This window comes from Entelurus aequoreus, linkage group LG06 (assembly GCF_033978785.1).
Source record: "Entelurus aequoreus isolate RoL-2023_Sb linkage group LG06, RoL_Eaeq_v1.1, whole genome shotgun sequence".
Classification (NCBI taxonomy): Eukaryota; Metazoa; Chordata; class Actinopteri; order Syngnathiformes; family Syngnathidae; genus Entelurus; species Entelurus aequoreus.
In genome coordinates, this window is record NC_084736.1 from 79,717,828 (window position 1) to 79,740,094 (window position 22,267).

Sequence of the window (22,267 nt, forward strand, 5' to 3'; positions counted from 1 at the left end):
GTTTCTGTTGCCATGACGGCAGATTTTGCTCACCTGCCTCTGGTTAGCGTTCGGGACGCGCACCTGTTGCCCGAGCGCTAATCAGAGGGCTATTTAGTCTTCGCCCGGGCGGCACTCTGCCTGGCTGCCTAATTTGCTTATATGCAACAAGTATCGACCTCTTTGTTTCCTGCTAGCTTTCATGCTATGTATTTTTGCTTGCTAGCTCCCACGCTAGCCCCTTTGTTTTTTGTCTTCCGTGCTATGAGCACGTTTTTGTTTTTTTTCTGTCTGATTTATTTGCGGAAATAAATCATTTTCCTATCTGCAAGCTGTGTCCGAGCCCGTCTGCATCCTTGGGAGAACACCTCGCACCACGATGCGACCAGGTCGTTACACACATAGTCTTACACCATACACACTCTTGGATTTTGTCACACACCATTCTATAGTTTATTAGTATTGTTAATTATTATATATATATTAAATATATATATAATAAGTCATTGAACATAACCGCCCTCTGGTGTCTGTTGCCGTCACCTCCCCTCCGAACCACAACACAATTTTAGCTTCTCGCTAGCTAGCCATGTCTTATAGCACCTCTTTCTCAGGGCGTTTCAGTGTTATACTGTATCTTCACCTTTATCTTATGTTTTTAACCCAAAATGCATCCGTTCTCCCTTTTCTGTCTACACACTGTGTCTGCTTGTAAGTACTCTGTGATTGTGCGCTGCCGAACATGCTCCTCTGCTCGTAAAACCAGCAATGCCCTTTAAAAAAAACAACGTAATAATCACTTATTCTTCTGTTGTTTGGATGCTTTAGATTAGTTTTTGACGATACCACAACTTTGGGCATCAATCTGATACCAAGTCATTACAGGATCATACATTGGTCATATTCATAGTCCTCATGTGTCCAGGGACATATTTCCTGGGTTTATAAAGACAAAAACGGTACTTTTTAGAGGCGCTATAGTACCGAATATGATTAATTTGTATCTTGGTAATATACTAATAGTATACCGTACAACCCTAGTTTGCGGTAAATAAAACAAGAAGGAGCTGTTTGGCAACAAATCTTTTCTTCCACAGGTTGAACAAACACTGGACATGATGGTCGCTATTTCAACACTGGCCTAACGTGCCAAAGGGTTTTAAAAGAACTTTATCCGTGAAGGCTGAAAGAAGGATTGTGGCTTTATTGTAAGGCGAACTAACTGCCCTTTGGTGGCATGTGGATGTCAGAGAGCTTCTCCCTCCCATCTGTCATTGTCAGCAGGGAGTCCACTGTAAGAACATTTAGTCCGAGGAGGCCAGAAAGCCCCTGATTGGTGTGCACTCATGAGGTTTAGTTGTTTGAAGTAGTAGTAGCGTGATGACAATACCTCATTGTCTAATCCTTAAAGGGAAACGGCATGTTTTTTTTACAATTGTGTCTATTGTTCACAATCATTATGATTATGCATTTTTTAATGCATTCCAACTCGTAAATAAACTAAATAAAAGTCTGCTTAACCTCTTAAGGCCCACGCTGTTTGTTTACATGTTTTTTTGTATTTATTTTTGCTATTTGGGCTTATTGGACCCTAATTAGAATAACAACTAAAAATCATCTTTTAATATGATGTACTTAGTCCATAAGTACACAAACGTGTACTTCATGTGTAGTGACATGCTAATGTTTATTTTTACACTTTTTTTTTCTAAATTCCATTATATGATATACTCTTCTGACACCACCAGATGGCAGTATAAGTGTCCACATAAGTGGCCATAAGACCCCAATTCAGTAGTGTACACAATTTTGGAAATAAGAACTAAAAGGTGCTGTCCACGCATGTGGCCACTAAGGCCTTTAGAGGTTAAAATGGAGCCAATGGAAGGTCCTCTATTCCGCCCATAAAACCTAATAAATAACCATCCAAAAACCGCCAACAATACTCCATTGACATTTACTAGGTTGGTACACTGCAAAAACTGAAATCTAAGTAAGATGAAATATCTCAAATAAGGGTGATATTTGCTTATTTTCTGTCTGATAAGATAATTCTTCTCACTAAGCAGATTTTATGTTCGAGTGTTTTACTTGTTTTAAGTGTTTTGGTCCTAAATGATCTCAGTAAGATATTACATCTTGTTGCTGAGATTTGATGACCTATATTGAGTAAAACATGCTTGGAACTAGAATATCAACTGTTGCAAAGCTGTGTCATCAACACTCACAAGTATAAAACTACTTTTTTAAAGTAATACATTCTTACTTCAAGCATGAAAAAAAAATCATGACTTTGACACAATTTGCTGTTTTACATACTCATATAGTAGTACAGTTGGCACAGTACAGTAAACTGATAGTTAATATTTAAACATTTCACATTTCTAACAATTTTGAACAGAAATAGTTCATGCACATTCAGATAAATTCTTCAAAATTACAATTAAAAAAAAATGTGACCGGGGGCCGGGCTGTATATATGCGCACTAATTGACTGAAAGAGCACGCACTTGGCGCGATGATGTCATGTTATCCATGGAAAAATGCATTTTTAGACAATATGATTTGCCTGAGCGGCTAGGAGACCCAGAGAGTAACAAGCGGTTGCCTTGTTGCCTTTCCATTAAGAACAATAAATTAGTTTTTAGTATAAGTTTGCTGGTTTCAAGAAATGTAATGCCGAGCGCATATCATTATGTCAAGATAATGGCACTAGCATTTACTTCATTTAAGAATATTTTTCAACATATTGAGCAAAAAGGTCTAATTTTTTTTTCTACTAAGAAAAGTGCACTTGTTATTAGTGAGAATATACTTATTTTAAGGTATTTTTGGGTTCATTAAGGTTAGCTAATTTTACTTGTTTTGGAAAGCCTTAACAAGCCGAATTTTCTTGTTCTACTGGCAGATAATTTTGCTTAGTTCAAGTAAAATACCCCTCATTTTTGTATTTGACCACTGACTTTTTGCAGTGTAGAAGCTGGGGATCGAACCGGGAACCCTCAGGTTGCTGGCACGGCCGCTCTGCCAACTGCGCCACGCCGTCCGTAGCTTGTGTGGCTATGTTGACATCATCGGCTGGTGAAGCTGCTTTCATGGGTCAGAGCTCATGGAAGTTGATGCTAGATCACAAACATTGCCTCTCACCTTGATAGAAGAAGGATGAGGACGTAATCCGACAAGTTGGTACGCTTTGACAGCCAATTTAGATCCGGAAATGGCCAGAAAGACACGAAAAGACGCTCGGTTCCAAGCCCCCTTTTCTTCATCTAAACAGAAATATAACAAGATTATATCAGTCAGCATCCTAATGACAGCAAACATTGTACAGTAAGTGATGTTTTCAAATTAATGCGCCAAGCAAAATAAGTGAATATTACATCCTATAATAAATATTCCTGTTACTAAGTTACATACTGTGAATACTTACAGCATGAATATAAAACATGTTTGGATGTTTTCTAAGGGCTTTATAGGCAGACTAGAGCGACTCCCATGGTCTTCATTGTAAACTGACTTTGAGAATCCATAACAAAAATACAAATATGTGTTCTTGTCTTACATTGGGTTTGTGAATTATAGACACAATTCCCCCCAAAAAAGAATAGTTCCCCTTCAAGTGCGTCTGTTTTCAATCAATCAATCAATCAATCAATCAATCAATCAATGTTTATTTATATAGCCCTAAATCACAAGCGTCTCAAAGGGCTGCACAAGTCACAACGACATCCGTGGTTCAGCGCCCACTAAAGGGCAAGGAAAAACTCACAACCCAGTGGGACGTCGATGAGAATGACTATGAGAAACCTTGGAGAGGACCGCAGATGTGGGTAACCCACCCCCCCCTCTAGGGGAGACTGGATGCAATGGACGTCGAGTGGGTGTGACATAATATTGTGGAAGTCCAGTCCATAGTGGATCTAACATAATAGTGTGAGAGTCGAGTCCATAGTGGATCTAACATAATAGTGAGAGTCCAGTCCATAGTGGATCTAACATAATAGTGTGAGAGTCCAGTCCATAGTGGATCTAACATAATAGTGTGAGAGTCCAGTCCATAGTGGATCTAGCATAGTATTGTGAGAGTTCGGTCCATAGTGGATCCAACATAATAGTGGGAGTCCAGTCCATAGTGGATCTAACATAATAGTGTGAGAGTCCAGTCCATAGTGGATCTCACATATTATTGTGAGAGTCCGGTCCATAGTGGATCTAACATAATAGTGAGTGTCCAGTCCATAGTGGATCTAACATAATAGTGTGAGAGTCCAGTCCATAGTGGATCTAACATAATAGTGAGAGTCCAGTCCATAGTGGATATAACATAAAAGTGTGAGAGTCCAGTCCATAGTGGATCTAACATAATAGTGTGAGTCCAGTCCATAGTGGATCTAACATAAAAGTGTGAGAGTCCAGTCCATAGTGGATCTAACATAAAAGTGTGAGAGTCCAGTCCATAGTGGATCTAACATAATAGTGAGAGTCCAGTCCATAGTGGATCTCACATAATAGTGAGAGTCCAGTCCATAGTGGATCTCACATAATAGTGAGAGTCCAGTCCATAGTGGATCTCACATAATAGTGAGAGTCCAGTCCATAGTGGATCTCACATAATAGTGAGAGTCCAGTCCATAGTGGATCTCACATAATAGTGAGAGTCCAGTCCATAGTGGATCTAACATAATAGTGAGAGTCCAGTCCATAGTGGATCTAACATAATAGTGAGAGTCCAGTACATAGTGGATCTCACATAATAGTGAGAGTCCAGTCCATAGTGGATCTAACATCATAGTGAGAGTCCAGTCCATAGTGGATCTAACATAATAGTGATGGTCCAGTCCATAGTGGATCTAACATAATAGTGAGAGTCCAGTCCATAGTGGATCTAACATAATAGTGAGAGTCCAGTCCATAGTGGATCTAACATAATAGTGAGAGTCCAGTCCGTAGTGGATCTAACATAATAGTGAGAGTCCAGTCCATAGTGGATCTAACATAATAGTGAGAGTCCAGTCCGTAGTGGATCTAACATAATAGTGAGAGTCCAGTCCATAGTGGGGCCAGCAGGAGACCATCCCGAGCGGAGACGGGTCAGCAGCGCAGAGATGTCCCCAACAATGGGGTAGAGACGGGTCAGCAGCGCAGAGATGTCCCCAACCGATGCACAGGCAAGACTCTGGACTAAATGTTTTTACTGCATGTAACGTAATATTGTGGAATATTCCCAGATGATGTCAATATATTAGATAACTCACTATAGCTTCAGTGTATGTTAAAAAAAATAATGCATTCCAGGCAGCCCGAGGCTAAAAGTGTTAAAAGTATTTTTTGGGTGGGAGGAGGGGGGGAGGGAGTAAGATACGATGTTTCATTCATTCAGTCGTAGCCTTCCGGCATTTTAATGAGATAAATGATAATAAATGGGTTATACTTGTATAGCGCTTTTCTACCTTCAAGGTACTCAAAGCGCTTTGACACTATTTCCACATTCACCCATTCACACACACATTCACACACTGATGGAGGGAGCTGCCATGCAAGGCGCTAACCAGCAGCCATCAGGAGCAAGGGTGAAGTGTCTTGCCCAAGGACACAGCGGACGTGACTAGGATGGTAGAAGGTGGGGATTGAACCCCAGTAACCAGCAACCCTCCGATTGCTGGCACGGCCACTCTACCAACTTCGCCACGCCGTACTCTAGAAGCAAAGACATCTTGTATCCACGGCCGGGCTGCACGCCAGTTTAACAGACTGGCGCAAAGTCCCCGAAAGAACCAGTAACTTATCATTTGTGTCCAAATCGAGAAAATCTTCGGACTAATTAAGCTGCACCCCATGAAGAAGGAAGGACGACATATTTTTGCCATCGGGACACTGCGACTTGAGGATTCCCAACATCTCCTTGTGAATTCAGATCTTGCAGAATCATTCGTAGCGAACTGTCAAGCACAAGGATGGCACCATTGACCAAAAAAAGGTCACTCACAGCTAAGACAACCTGATAGGTGGTTGTCTTGCCAGGAAAATGGGCAACCAGTGTGTCATTTCCAAAGGTTAACAAATCTGCGACTGAAATGGGAAAGACATTCCAATTAAACTTGGGCTCAATGAACATTTTTCTCCTGCTCTCAACCACTGATCTCTTGCTTAGCAACATAATAAACCTACCAAATATGTTTTTTTGTTGTTGTGCGAGAAGTCATGCCGCTACGGAGATGCCAAAAGGTATTTATCTATGTGTTATGGTATTGTCCGTTTGAACAAGGCTACAAAGGAAATCCTATCTAATTTGTACATTCCATCAGCAACACGAGCAGCCATTATTTGTCAGTGGTGTCAGGTTCAAACACTGATGACATCTATTAATCAGACAAGAAGCGAGGAATCATGCAGAGACAGAGTTCAATTTAGCTCATGAGGAGAACGCATGGAGCTGCACCCTTAGTCACAGTCTCGCCCTACGCTCTAAGGTTCAGCTCCCGCGTCCCTCTTTTTAATCAGAGTTCCATAGTCAACATCACTGAGGCCGCCTCTAAAAGGAGTGGTCACATATAGTATGCAAAGCAGCAGGTCCACGCACAATACGTGACGGAATGGGCTGGGGGGGCCTTGTGATTTTGCCTTGTCCCCGCTTCCTCTGCGTGTTGTCATCTTATCTTCGTTGAGGTCCTTGAAGTCTCTGCTTCGTCTGCGTGCTGTCGTCTTATCTTCGTTGAGGTCCTTGAAGTCCTTGGCTGTTAGCGGGCTACAACAAAGATAACATCTGTGGCTAAGGCCACCCTTCAGACAAGAAGTTCTGTCCTTGCATAGATTAGAAAAGTCTAACTTGAGCACAATAGCTAATAACTAAAGCAACGGACTTTAAGCATACTAAAGTTAGTGTGATAATATATACATAATTATTCTAACAGTGGTTTTATACTACTGCCAAAAAATGTTAAAAATCAGATTATGTCAGAATAATCATGTGTAAGTTATCACACAACTCTCATGCTTAAAGGCCGTTGCTATAGTTATTATCAATTGTGCTGAAGTTGTACTTTTCTATCTGTGCAAAGGGACATCTTCCCGTATCAGTGTTTGTGTTCAGAACCGGCCTGCTGACTGTCAAGGGCGAACATCGAGTGCCGTGACGCAGGCAGAGCAGAGACAGGGCGATATCACGAGTGTCAGTACATTTGCATTTCATGAATAGTCATAAATTGTTTCTAACTGGGGCTGCTGAGATTACCCCCCCCCCCCCCCCCCCCCTTCATTCAGAGGCGGCCTCAGTGATGTAACCAGGGACCTCCTAAATAAATAGAGGAGCACGTGGGCTGGACTTTAGAGCGTAGGTTGGTTCTGTAACTAAGAGTACAGCCCAAAACGTCTCTCCTTATTGAGCCAAATTTAACTCTTGTCTCTGCATGATTCCTTGCTTCTTGTCTGTTTAATAGATGTCATCAGTGTTTGAACCTGACAGATTGATCACACTTTTACATTTTGAGTAATCAAAATAAATTACTTTCTTGGATAATTTAAGTTAACTTTAGAAAAAGATCCCGATATTTTGACACAAATGCTAATTTATTGTCAGAATTCCATACAGGAACATTGTTTTATGTTGCAATATATCAATTAAATTCAGGGTATCCATTCATTCATCAATCCATAAGATGACAGCATGCAATCAATCAACGTTTATCGATGTAGCCCTTAATCACAAGTGTCTCAAAGGGCTGCACAAGCCACAACGACATTCTCGGCTTAGATCCCCTAACAAGGGCAAGAAAAATATTTGTTTGTCTTAGCCCACTAACAGCCAAGGATTTCAAAGACGAATTTCAACGAATATAAGACAACAGCACGCAGACGAAACAGAGGCAAGGCAATCACAATGCCCCCCAGCACATTCCGTCACATACTGTGCGTACTGGAAGCTGCTTTGCATGAAATGTGTGGTCACTCCTTTTAGAGGCGGCCTCAGTGATGTAACCAGGGACCTCCCAAATAAATAGAGGAGCATGTGGGCTGGACTTTAGAGCGTAGGTTGTTTCTGTAACTCGAGTACAGCCCAAAACGTCTCTCCTCATTGAGCCTCTGCATGATTCCTTGCTTCTTGTCTGTTTAATAAATGTCATCAGTGTTTGAACCTGACAGAACACAATTGTATTATTTTTTGTATGAATTGTCTCGGACCTTTCTGGGTGTAACTGGCAAATTCTGCACAAACTTACGCTGGTTTTCTGTGATTTCCTCCCTGCCCTAGAGAATGTGAATAGTTGTTTGTACGTGCTCTGTGTTTGACTGGTGATCAGACCAGTCCATCGCTTATACTGTATAGGGATGATACTCGAAACCGATTTTCCTGGTTGTTCGATAAGAAAAGAACCGAGTCCTCTGACTCAAATCCCTTTTTGAGAACCGGTACCTGTTATCGAGACCACTATAGTAAAGAAAAAGAGTTGGTTCTTTATTCGAATCCCTGGGAACGAATCCCGTCCCGACCAGAAATGCTCCGTGGGACATCACAAGAAATGACGTCATGTAGCTCAGTCATTAGGCGCAGATAGCGAAAGCAGGAAAAACAATGGACCGGAAAAAGCGCTCCAAGGTGTAATAAAGTTCAAAACAAAAGGTATAATCCAATGAATAACTTTACTGAGAGATTTGAGCAGGGTACAAACACATGACGAACACTTTTACGACCAACCGGAAACATAGCAACCAGGCTAGCAACGCACTTCCTTTACGGCAGCTGTCACAACATTCTTAAAGCAACCACAGCACATACATATATATATATATATATATATATGACATGAAATCCCTTTTTTAACTTTTGTTTTTCTTTCCTTGTAAACAAAACAAAATCACACTGTATATGTGTTGTCTGTGTAATTATAAATAATGCAGACGAGGCGTGTCGGCTGAGTTCTTGACGTTTACTTTCACAGCGTGCTCATAACCTCATTCTTAGCTGCCGGGTGGCGACATGCAACAACACTTTTCGGGGCTACCGCGCATGCTCGTCACTCCCGCTGCATGCTGGGTAGTGTAGTTGTTATATTCCCTAGCCTAGCTCACAACATCACATAGTTCCCCTATAAAGAAATAATGTTAACTCAATAAAGTGTATTTCCTTTTTTTAGCTTTAACTTTTCATTTTTTAGCATTGTAACCACATTTGCAAACAACTTTTCTCTTCATAGAATTTTCTTTCAATAAAGAAATAAAGTGCAAAAATGTCAAAGCATCATAAGAAATAGTTATGTCAACACTTTTTTTTTTTTAAACAACTAAAAAAAAACAAGAGTTCTTAACAACTCTCAATCAGCCTCTTAGGTGGCTGAACATGTCTCTTAGGTCTAGACCAGGCGTGTCCAAAGTACGGCCCGTGGGCCAAATGCGGCCCGCCGGCATCTTCAAATTGGCCCGCGGGATGTCGTGAGTATAATAAAGAATCTTACATTCATTTTAAAAGTATAACATTTTAAATGCTGCTATTTTGACACAATCTAGTGATCAACATGAGTTTTTCCTGGTCAAAGACTTTTTATGTTTGGAATGTGCAGCATCTATTTATATGACCGAATGCAAACAACCTTCCCTAGTCATGGTGCAAAAAATGTTACTAAAAAATCCAACCAACACAAAATGTAAACAGATATGGATATTATAAAAAGCGTCCAATCACCATAAAAAATAAAAAATAAATACCCAAAGCGTGATTGGAAAATGCTTAACACTCTCCATACTTATCCATGTTTGGTGCATTTTAGCTGCTTGATAATTCTGATTGATTACAAAACTTTAAGGAGGTTGTCACAGAAGTAAACAAGGTAGAAGTCAAACTTTCGTATACTCTTAATATCCAATTAATAGAATGTGTGTGTTTGTATATATATATATATATATATATATATATATATATATATATATATATATATATATATATATATATATATATATATATATATATATGTGTAAATACATATATATATATATATATATATATATATATATATATGTATATATATATGTATATATAAATATATATATATATATATGCATGTATGTATACAAATACAGTATATATTTATGCATGTATGTATACATATACAGGAGATATATATATATATATATATATATATATATATATATATATATATATATATATATATATATATATATATATATATATATATATATATATATATATATGTATATCTATATATATATATATATATATATATATATATTATATATATATATATATATATATATATATATATAGTATATATATATATATATATATATATATATATATATATATATATATATATATATATATATATATATATATATATATATATATATATATATATATATATATATATATATATATATATATATATATATATATACATAGTTACTTTACATGCAGTCGGCTTTCGGCCCTCAACCACATTTTTTTAGCCCAATGTGGCCCCCAAGTCAAAATGTCTGGACACCCCTGGTCTAGACAGTCTCTCAACAGCAGGTGACACGGACACTGCTGACGGACCTTGGTCAGCAAGGTCAGGCTCCATGTCAGCAAGTTATGCAGGTCCAGCTGAGTCCTGTTGAGCCTTTTCCTGAGTAATAGCTGTAGTTAGTATGTTCCAATAGCAGCAGAAGTGCACTTTTTGGAGAGCTGTATTATTTTCAGTTTTCTGATTTTATTTAACACTATATTATTATTTATAGTGATCACAGAGACAGGTTGTTTATGTGTTACTGTATATATGTGTTTTTATGAAAAATACCACTTAATATACTTTGGGTAACAACAGTCAATATTTATTTATTTTATTTTATTTTTTTAGGGGGGTAACAGTCAATATTTATTTATTTATTTATTAGATTTAATGTTTTTCTTATATAATAAAAGTGAGCTTTTGTTAAACCAAATATTGTGTGTTTTTTTTCCATATACAACAACCTATCTGGACTCGATAAGAGAATCGATAAGGAATCGGTTCGATAAGAGGATTCGATAATAGGCTCGAACTCGATAATTTCTTATCAAACAGCATCCCTTCTACTGTATGTCTTAAAGAGTTTGAAATTTCAATTCCTTCAACAAAAGCCATCAACATCCGTGGTTGTAAAAACCACATTTATGAAACCGCGTTAAAAAGCCCATTACAAGTGACCATCTGCGACCTGCGAGTCTGATCCCGGAGCCTCAATCAGGAGTTCCAAATCGCTTCATCGGCGATGTCGTTGTCAGATGGTGATAAATGAAGCTGAAACTAATAAACAAACATGCACAACTCAGTGAGGTGACACTGATCATTTGGTATTCTGAATATAAAATCCTAACCATGAAAACGAGGTGATGAGTGAGAATGCTGAAGAGTCGTCAGCCTTCATGTACTGGAATGACTTATAAAACAACATGGCGATACGCAGGAGTAATTAAAGCAAAGCAATCACGTTATAATGTCCTCCTGCCGAGCTATTTGAAACAAAGCAATCTTACACAAATAGCCGTCGTGACATCGGACTCGGTTTGTAGAACACAAACTCTCCAGCTGAACAATGTAATGCGATGTTGTAAATGTTGTTGATATTCATTATTTTTTTTATTGCGGCGCCACGTTTCATGATTTAAGATGACATTTTACAACACGTCAGGCAGAGTGAACAAGATGGCCCGGACCCAAAATCATTCAACACGGAGGTGGAAACCGGAGGTGTGGATTTGATTCATGTGACTTGGACTCACAATTTTTGATGACTTTGGGCCTCGACTCGGACTTGGACGTCAACAACTCGGGACTTGGCTCTGACTTTAGTCTGATGACTTGAAGATACTTTGGATTTTCGATGAATGTTTTTGGGGTCTTTTTAAAAAAGGACAAAATACTTCCACATTAAAAAAATAACTGTATCTCGTAACAGCAACAACCCCAGATTAACACCAACATTGTCCATGCACTAAATTAGTCCGATTTAAAGTTAAAGTACCAATGATTGTCACACACACACTAGGTGTGGTGAAATTTGTCCTCTGTATTTGACCCATCCCCTTGTTCACCCCCCTGGGAGGTGAGGGGAGCAGTGGGCAGCAGCGGTGGCCACGCCCGGGAATAATTTTTGGTGATTTAACTCCCAATTCCAACCCTTGATGCTGAGTGCCAAGGAGGGAGGTAATGGGTCCCATTTTTTTAGTCTTTGGTATGACTCAGCCGGGGTTTGAACTCACGACCTACCGATCTCAGGGCGGACACTCTAAGGACCAGATGAGTAGCCCGCTGGCCTGTTCTAAAAATAGCTCAAATAGCAGCACTTACCAGTAAGCTGCCTCTATTTTTTTAAATGTTATTTATTTACTAGCAAGCTGGTCTCGCTTTGCTCGACATTTTTAATTCTAAGAGAGACAAAACTCAAATAGAATTTGAAAATCCAAGAAAATATTTTAAAGACTTGGTCTTCACTAACTGACAAAGAAACAGATAACAGATTTGGTGTCCAGTTCAAAGTGTGACATGATTTATTAAAAAATTATTTGAGAGCTGACTTTTGTATTTTACACGAGTTATTATTTGTACAAACATGGTGCAAAGTAATTCATGATTTGTTAAAAAATGTTAGTGCCCGTAAGGACCAGATGAGTAGCCCGCTGGCCCGTTCTAAAAATAGCTCAAATAGCAGCACTTACCAGTAAGCTGCCTCTATTTTTTTAAATGTTATTTATTTACTAGCAAGCTGGTCTCGCTTTGCTCGACATTTTTAATTCTAAGAGAGACAAAACTCAAATAGAATTTGAAAATCCAAGAAACTATTTGAAAGACTTGGTCTTCACTAACTGACAAAGAAACAGATAACAGATTTGGTGTCCAGTTCAAAGTGTGACATGATTTATTTAAAGATTTGAGAGTTGACGTTTGTATTTTACACGAGTTATTATTTGTACAAACATGGTGCAAAATAATTCATGATTTGTTAAAAAATGTTAGTGGCTAGCTAGTTAAAATGGGATATTGTGATTTCACAAGACTGTCTTAGAAGTGATCATTTGAAAATGTTCAATTTGAAAAATGTGCACTTAGAGAAAATATAAATATAGAGTGTTGCATATTGATATTTATCGGTTTCTATATATATTTATTGTGAGAAATCATTAAGATGATCAGTGTTTCCACAAAATTAAATATCATTAATTATTAATAATAACATAGAGTTAAAGGTAAATTGAGCAAATTGGCTATTTCTGGCAATTTATTTAAGTGTGTATCAAACTGGTAGCCCTTCGCATTAATCAGTACCCAAGAAGTAGCTCTTGCTTTCAAAAAGGTTGGTGACCCCCGCTCTAAGGCCACTGAGTAGGCTAAAACAGTGTGGAAGTGACGAGCTAAATTAACTCATAGTCCAACAAAATTCAAACATGCCATACACAAAGTAAGTCAAAACTAACTAAAGGCTGAAATATGCTCTTGCGTCACGTAGTTTGTGCCCCCTCTGACAGCGTATTGATCCGTTCATACCCCCTTCTGCGGGGCCTTACATGTGATTTGCAATTATTTTCCAAAACACTAGAGAGCAGTGTTTTCTGTCAAGGCCAGGGCGCATTCCAATGACACAGGCACTCTCTATCCGCTGTGGGCGTGCCTCCTCGCGCCTGCAGACAATCTTCAATCCGCACACCTTCCCGTGATGAGCGAGCTGCCTTCATAAGCCGACACAACCTGCCAGGCCGGGCCGGAATATAACCTTTTGTTGGCGATCATCGGATCTTTATGCTCGCTCTCTCTCTCCGTGTTCCCCTCTGTGTTTCATTGTTCTTCCTTGTCCTTCCAGCGTCTGCCCTTGTTCCTGTGTTGGCGAGCTGTGCGTCTCGTCACCTTTTTGTTCCCCTGCTTCCCGGACTGCCCTTTTGGATTCTCCACCTCCCGCTTGGAAACGGACCTTGTCTCTTCTCTCCCGCCCTGGATCATCTGCCTGCCCCACGGACTTCCGTGTTCCTTCGCTCTCGACAACATTCGGTAACACACACCTCAGCTAACCACACACATAGCCTCACACACACACACTCGTGGGTTTTGACACTCCCCATTTCCTCAGTGTAGTTTATTAGTTTGTATTGTTTATTATTATTGTCATGCCTGTGTGATCATGTTTTGTTTTGGTTATGTTCGGTTTGGTTTTTGGACTCTTTGTGCACTCTTGTTTGTTTCGTTTCCATGACAACCCTTTAGTTTTCACCTGTCCTCATGTCACGCACCTGATTTATTTGGACTCACACACCTGTCATTAATCATGTTCAAGACTATTTAAGCCGATAGTTGCCAGGAAGTCAGCCTGGCGACATTAACTATGTTATCCCTGTTACTCCATTGATTACGTGTTCCATGCCATAGTTCCATGCTTTTCAAGTAAGTGTTTGTTTATTCATGTCACAGTTAGCAAGTGTTATTTATTTCATGTTCATAGTTTTTGCCCAAGTGCTAGTTTTGTTTCTTAGCCAAGTTTATCTCCGCCTTGAGCGCGCCTTTTGTTTGTACCCTTGTTGTAGTTAGTGTTAAAATAAAATTATGTCCTTACCTTCACGCCATGTCCACTTCTATTATTGCATCTCGGGAAAACAAAGTCCACGTCTTGACAATTATTATATATATTGACTATATATATATATATATATATATATATATATATATATAAAACATTACGGCCCCCTGGTGTCTGTTGCCGTCATCTCCCCTCCTAACCATAACATTTTCTTGCGTGAGCAAACACAACTATAATTACTAGCTATTAGCTTCCTGTGTGTTTTAGTTGTAAACAATGCCGACTGAAGCAACATCCACATTGGACTAATCATCTTGAAACAAGGGTCACATTTATTGTACACATTGCTCCGGAGGAGAAGACCCGCAAGGAAGGTGGGCTGTGCAATTTCCGAACAAGACTTTTTTCATTGTTGTACAAAAGTAAAGTGTTTGTTATGTAACAAACTCCATACCAGTCTGCTCCCCTTAAATGAAGCTCAAATGTTGGTGCCGTTCCAGGCAAAGTTGCATATTGCGGATCAGCTGCTGAAATCTGTTTGTTTTGAGACCAAAGTAAGGTGTCCCACCAGATCCATCGTCAAAGCTTGCTGTGTGTAAGCAGCTGGCACTAACCTTGTAATTTGCATTACCAACATCTACAGGACGGAAGGGGAGCAGTAACACCCAGGATGTCATGATTTTATAGTTATTATTATGACTATAGTTTGCAGCAGTGTAAAACCAAACCTCAGTTTTGTTATTGCAAGTGATCACCTCAATCCAACAGTCAAACAATGTTCTTAGGCCCCGTTTACACTAAGCCGGATAAGGTTATCCAGGGTAAATCACACCTAACCTTATCCGTGTCCACACACAACAATGCCAGCGTTTAAGACCCCCTTACTTAGCATGTAGAGTGTCAAGGGAAGGTTGTACAAAACCCCAAACCAGTGAAGTTGGCACATTGTGTAAATGGTAAATAAAAACAGAATACAAGGATTTGCTAATTATTTTCAACCTATATTTAATTGAATAGACTGCAAAGACAAGATAGTTTGAACTGAGAAACTTTGTTATTTTTTGCAAATATTAGCTCATTTGGAAGTTGATGCCTTTGTCAAACAGTTTAAGAACAACAGTTTTTAATGAGCTATTGCAAGGAATTTAGGGATTTCACCATCTACGGTCCGTAATTTAATCAAAAGGTTCAGAGAATCTGGAGAAATCACCGGCCTTGACCTTGGATCCCCCAGGCGATACTGCATCAAAAAGCGACATTAGTGTGTAAAGGATATCACCACATGGGCTCAGGAACACTTCAGAAAACCACTGTCAGTAACTATAGTTGGTTGCTACATCTGTAAGTGCAAGTTAAAGCTCTACTATGCAAAGCGAAAGGCATTTATCAACAACACCCAGAAACGCCGCCGGCTTGGCTGGGGTCCCAGCTCATCTAAGATGAACTGATGCAAAGTGGAAAAGTGTTCTGTGGTCTGACGAGTTCCCAAACGTTTACTGAGTGTTGTTAAAAGGAAAGGCCATGGAACACAGTGGTAAAAATCCGCCGTGCCAACTTCTTTGCAACGTGTTGCTGCCATTAAATTCTAAGTTAATGATTTTTTGCAAAAAAAAACAACAAGTTTTTCATAATTCGAACATTAAATAACTTGTCTTTGCAGTCTATTCAATTGTACGGAGCCCCTAAAGGTACATGGGGGAATTTTTATTTTTTATAATTTTTATTTTTTATTTTTTATTTTTAGACATGTATCGCGTGCGCACGAGAAACTTTTTATAATGTTATTAAAAAAAATTAAAACCATTTTTAAATTTTTTTTTATTTTTATTTTTATTCATGTATCTTGTGCGCAAGAGATAGTTTCTCGTGCGCACGAGATACATGAATAAAAAAAAATAAACAAATACAAAAATTCTATTTTTTTTTTATAACTTTATAAAAAGTTTAAACGTCTAAAAAAAAAAAAATAAATAAATAAAAAAAAAATAAAAGCTTTTTTTCCCCCCATGTCCCTTTTTCAATTGTAAATGAACTGAAAATGATTTGCTAATCATTGTATTCTGTTTTTATTTACGATTTTACACAACATGCCAACTTCACTGGCTTTGGGTTTTGTAAATATATTTGGCCAATTCGTAGATCACACATGTTTCGCCACATTACTGAGAAAGTATTGAAACATTATCAAACAGTTGTACATGAGCATTCGAAAGTTTAGTTGTAAAAGTTTCAGGTTAATCCTGACTTTCCCTAACTTTCTGTGAAAAATGTATGAGATTGGTGCTTGTATAAACCAAAACAACATATGCTGTTACATTGTGACCTTGGAGGCTTTACGTTAATCAATGCACCTTTACTTTATCCATTGTGTACTGTATATATTGAGTTAGAATGTTTCCATCTTGTTTTGTTGGTATATGCAAAATACAATGCACATGATGCACTGTGAATAATAATTTACGGAGGCTATTTCCTATAAAGATTACCGCCACCATGTTCAGTCTGTCTTGGTGGGAATAAAGAGCACTATATGTCTGTTATAACTCACTGCAGCACAAACTACCAGTTACATATTTTTTTCAACCAATGATGATGTCTATGACCTTATGCTCAACCCGGTGAGGTAAAGAGGGAGCACAGGTGTGTGTGCGTGTGTGTGTGTCTTAATTGACTTCTGAAATAGTTGATGTCTGCATAAAGGAGACAGAGGACATCTAACTCGTAAAACTGAAATAGTGATGAGGGAGATGCAGGATGGGGGATGAGGTGGACCAGATGACTTTGGAGACGAGTTAAGTGTGATGGAGGGAGGGTCCCCGGGGAAGAGCAATGATCCCGCTGAGATGTAAAGTGGGCTGTTTGAGACAAAAGTGAATGAAATTAACGTACGACTCAAGAGTTGTCTGTGCTGGCGCAGTAAATACACCGCAAAAAGCCAGTGTTTAAAAACAAGATTAGGGGTATTTTATTTGAACTAAGCAAAATTATCTGCCAATAGAACAAGAAAATTCGGCTTGTCAAGACTTTCCAAAACAAGTCAAATTAGCTAACCTCAATGAACCCCAAAATACCTTAAAATAAGTATATTCTCACTAATAAGTGCACTTTTCTTGGTAGAAAAAAAAAAGAGACCTTTTTGCTCAATATGTTGAAAAACATTCTTAAATGATATATACAGTAAATTATTATTTTTGTTCATGCTTGAAGGAAGAAATCATTACTTTAAAAAAGCAGTTTTATACTTGTGAGTGTTGATGACACAGCTTTGCAACAGTTGATATTCTAGTTTCAAGCATGTTTTACTCAATACACTGCAAAAAGTCAGTGTTCAAAAACAAGAAAAAAAATACAAAAATTAGGGGATTTTATTTGAATTAAGCAAAATTATCTGCCAATAGAACAAGAAAATGTGGCATGTCAAGACTTTCCAAAACAAGTAAAATTAGCTAACCTCAATGAACCCCAAAATACCTTAAAATAAGTATATTCTCACTAATAACAAGTGCACTTTTCTTGGTAGAAAAAAAAGAGACCTTTTTGCTCAATATGTTGAAAAATATTCTTAAATGGTATATACAGTACATTTTTTTTTTTTCATGCTTGAAGGAAGAAATTATTACTTTAAAAAAGCAGTTTTATACTTGTGAGTGTTGATGACACAGCTTTGCAACAGTTGATATTCTAGTTTTAAGCACGTTTTACTCAATACACTGCAAAAAGTCAGTGTTCAAAAACAAGAAAAAAAATACAAAAATTAGGGGATTTTATTTGAACTAAGCAAAATTATCTGCCAATAGAACAAGAAAATTCGGCTTGTCAAGACTTTCCAAAACAAGTCAAATTAGCTAACCTCAATGAACCCAAAAATACCTTAAAATAAGTATATTCTCACTAATAACAAGTGCACTTTTCTTGGTAGAAAAAAAAGAGACCTTTTTGCTCAATATGTTGAAAAATATTCTTAAATGGTATATACAGTAAATTATTATTTTTGTTCATGCTTGAAGGAAGAAATCATTACTTTAAAAAAGCAGTTTTATACTTGTGAGTGTTGATGACGCAGCTTTGCAACAGTTGATATTCTAGTTTCAAGCACGTTTTACTCAATACACTGCAAAAAGTCAGTGTTCAAAAACAAGAAAAAAAATACAAAAATTAGGGGATTTTATTTGAATTAAGCCAAATTATCTGCCAATAGAACAAGAAAATTTGGCTTGTCAAGACTTTCCAAAACAAGTCAAATTAGCTAACCTCGCGCCAACATATCTCTCCGACCTCCTTCAGCCTTACTGCCCCACCCGATCCCTAAGATCAGCCGATCAGCTGCTACTGACGGTCCTGGACACAAGGCTGAAGCTTAGAGGTGACAGAGCTTTCGCCGCTGCTGCTCCCAAGCTCTGGAACGACCTACCTCTTAGTGTTAGACAAGCCTCCTCTCTTCCTGTTTTTAAATCTCTCTTAAAAACATACTTTTATTCCATGGCTTTTAACACTGAGTGATACCCATCCTGCAATGGCGCCCCATAATACACCTGCTGTGAACCTGTTTTTATGTTTTTTATATTTTATTTATTTATTTTTTATCGTGTTCTGTTTGTGTTGTGTTGTGTTTGCTCGGTTCTCGTATTATTTTTAACCTGCCCATTGTACAGCACTTTGGCTACCCCTGTGGTAAATTTTAAATGTGCTTCATAAATAAAGTTGATTTGATTTGATTTGAACCTCAATGAACCCCAAAATACCTTAAAATAAGTATATTCTCACTAATAACAAGTGCACTTTTCTTGGTACAAAAAAAATAGACCTTTTTTCTCAATATGTTGAAAAATATTCTTAAATGAAGTAAATGCTAGTGCCATTATCTTGACATAATGATATGCGCTCTGCATTTACATTTCTTGAAACCAGCAAACTTATACTAAAAACTAATTTATTGTTCTTAATGGAAAGGCAACAAGGCAAGCGCTTGTTACTCTCGGGGTCTCCTAGCCGCTCAGGCAAATCATATTGTCTAAAAATGCATTTTTCCATGGATATCATGACATCATCGCAGCAAGTGCGTGCTCTTTCAGTCAATTAGTGCGCATATATACAGCCCGGCCCCCGGCCAAATTTTTTTTAATTGTAATTTTGAAGAATTTATCTGAATGTGCATGAACTATTTCTGTTCAAAATTGTTAGAAATGTCAAATGCTTAAATATTAACTGTCAGTTTACTGTACTGTGCCAACTGTACTACTATATGAGTACGTGTTTTCTCCTGTTTCATTGGAAATAAAACAGCAAAGTCCATTTGGCTGTCATCTGTTTTAATTATGAGACACAATTGTGTCAAAATCATGATTTTTTTGTTCATGCTTGAAATAAGAAATGATGACTTTAAAAAAGTAGTTTTATACTTGTGAGTGTTGATGACACAGCTTTGCAACAGTTGATATTCTAGTTTCAAGCATGTTTTACTCAATATAGGTCATCAAATCTCAGCAACAAGCTGTAATATCTTCCTGAGCTCATTTAGGACTGTGGAGGTCTTGCTCCTCCGGGTTCTCTGGACCACCAATGAAGGACATGACGGCCGTGTTCATCTTTGCGAACAATGATTTATTTTGCAATAAGTTGTGCTTTTCAGCCATGTTCAAGTTTCTCTCGCTCGTTCATCCACCATCAACAACCTCCTCTCCTTCCCGACTGCTGCCTTCAACAGAGTGAAGTGAAGTGCATTATATTTATATAGCGCTTTTCTCTAGTGACTCAAAGCGCTTTACATAGTGAAACCCAATATCTAAGTTACATTTAAACCAGTGTGGGTGGCACTGGGAGCAGGTGGGTAAAGTGTCTTGCCCAAGGACACAACGGCAGTGACTAGGATGGCGGAAGCGGGGATCGAACCTGGAACCCTCAAGTTGCTGGCACGGCCACTCTACCAACCGAGCTATACCGCCCCAGAGCGACAGCTGATCAGACAAACACTCACAGCTGTGTCATCTACGCACCTGTCACTAATCTCGAAGCCCGCTTCGCTGCAGGTCCGCAGGCCACGCCCCCCCCACAAGGACCAAAACACTTAAAACAAGTAAAACACTGCTTAGTGAGAAGAATTATCTTACCAGACAGAAAATAAGCAAATATCGCCCTTATTTGAGATATTTCATCTTACTTAGATTTCAGTTTTTGCAGTGTATTGCAGTGGACAGGTTCATTAGCGCAGAAGTTGCGGGAATACCACTTACTACTTTTGTCGGAAGTAAAGAGTTTTGCACTTCTTATACGGGGATGGAGATTAAGGGAGCCCATCGAGCTGTTTGAAGCGGCAAGCGGCATCGAGAAAACCCGAACGTCTCCTCGGCTGCATTCAGATGAGGCGGCAAAGATGAAGCGGTCGCTAACAAATGGAGACATGCCTCGATGAGAGGAAATGGCTCTCCAAACAAATCTGCTCACAAATATAGCTCTCCAAACTTGCAAGCAGGTGTGAAGACGCGGAGTAGCAGGGGAAAAAGGCACCGATTCATTCTTTTGGTGAGTGCTTGGAGAAACATGCCTGACATGCTCGACGTGAACCCGTGAGTGGGAGAGGATGCAAATGGAGAGAGTGCTGATTTCAATGAAAGTTGACAATTACAGTGACAAAACCTCAGTGGGGAATTCGGGGGGACTGAATAATGAGCAGGAAACAAAGAAAGATCCAGCAATCAACAAACCATGTGAAAGAACTCGGTCTTCACACCTTGGTGTCGGCTCCCGGCATGACACATATCATGACTGATATGTGTGGAAACAACAAGACTCTTATGACTATTATGTTGGATCCACTATGGACTGGACTCTCACTATTATGTTAGATCCACTATGGACTAGACTCTCACACTACTATGTTAGATCCACTATGGACTGGACTCTCACTATTATGTTAGATCCACTATGGACTGGACTCTCACTATTATGTTAGATCCATTATGAACTGGACTCTCACATTATTATGTTAGATCTACTATGGACTAGACTCTCACACTATTATGTTAGATCCACTATGGACTGGACTCTCACATTATTATGTTAGATCCACTATGGACTGGACTCTCACTATTATGTTAGATTCACTATGGACTGGACTCTCACTATTATGTTAGATCAACTATGGACTGGACTCTCACATTATTATGTTAGATCCACTATGGACTGGACTCTCACTATTATGTTAGATCCACTATGGACTGGACTCTCACTATTATGTTTGATCCCTTATGAACTGGACTCTCACATTATTATGTTAGATCTACTATGGACTAGACTCTCACACTATTATGTTAGATCCATTATGGACTGGACTCTCACACTATTATGTTAGATCCACTATGGACTGGAATCTCACATTATTATGTTAGATCCACTATGGACTGGACTCTCACAATATTATGTTAGATCCACTATGGACTGGACTCTCACAATATTATGTTAGATCCACTATGGACAGGACTCTCACATTATTATGTTAGATCCACTATGGACTGGACTCTCACATTATTATGTTAGATCCACTATAGACTGGACTCTCACTATTATGTTAGATCCACTATGGACTGGACTCTCACAATATTATGTTAGATCCACTATGGACTGGACTCTCACTATTATGTTAGATCCACTATGGACTGGACTCTCACAATATTATGTTAGATCCACTATGGACTGGGCTCTCACTATTATGTTAGATCCACTATGGACTGGACTCTCACATTATTATGTTAGATCC